The sequence below is a fragment of the Galeopterus variegatus genome, unplaced genomic scaffold (assembly GCF_000696425.1).
Source record: "Galeopterus variegatus unplaced genomic scaffold, G_variegatus-3.0.2 Scaffold144, whole genome shotgun sequence".
Taxonomy (NCBI): Eukaryota; Metazoa; Chordata; class Mammalia; order Dermoptera; family Cynocephalidae; genus Galeopterus; species Galeopterus variegatus.
Window position 1 is genome coordinate 683,887 of NW_007726255.1, and position 797 is coordinate 684,683.

Consider the following 797-nt stretch of genomic DNA (forward strand, 5'->3'; position numbering starts at 1 on the left):
AGTCACTCGGGATTTGAAGAGTAAAACTAGGGTTCTACCCTCTCCCTCTACGGACCAGCTGCCCTTGTATCCTTCTTTAGAACCTTTCGATTCTGCCCCCTGGTCTCAAGGCCCTAAGGCCCATAACACAGACCAACAAGGGCAGCTGTCGGAGCGGCTAAAGTCCACACCCCTCCCCGCTCCTACGGCCCCAGCCGTGCCTCTATCTTCTTTGCCCCTTACCCCGGACGAGCCTCCGAGGCCCCCATCATCTAACCCCTTTTGCTCTCCGCCACCCTACCCTTCTCCTCGTTTTACCCCGGCTGCTTGTGAACTATACCCTGTTAATGTTAATCCAGGGGGTAATAGACCCTCCGCCTGGTATCCCTGGGAGCCTGGCGATCTTAAAGAGCTAAAAAAGGCGGTCTTGGAGGACGGGCCAAATGCCCCTTGGACCGAGACCATCCTCCAGGGTTTGGCTCATCTCCCTTGCACGGCGGCAGATTGGAGATCATTAGCGCGTGCCGTTCTGCCAGGAAGTCAGTATATTAAGTGGAGCGCCCTCTATAAAGAGGAGTGCCAACAAATAGCTGAGAGAAATCACCACGCCAATCCTGTAATTCCCATTACTATGGGAATGCTCATGGGCCAAGATGCCCAATATGCATCGGGGTTACAACAGGCCGCCATCCCTGCCCCTTACCAAGAACAAGTCCGGGCGGCCGGTCTGGCTGCCTGGAAAAAGTTGGAGGAAGGACCAACAGAAAGCCCAATCACAGGGGTTCACCAGAAATTTGATGAAGATCTGGCATCATTTA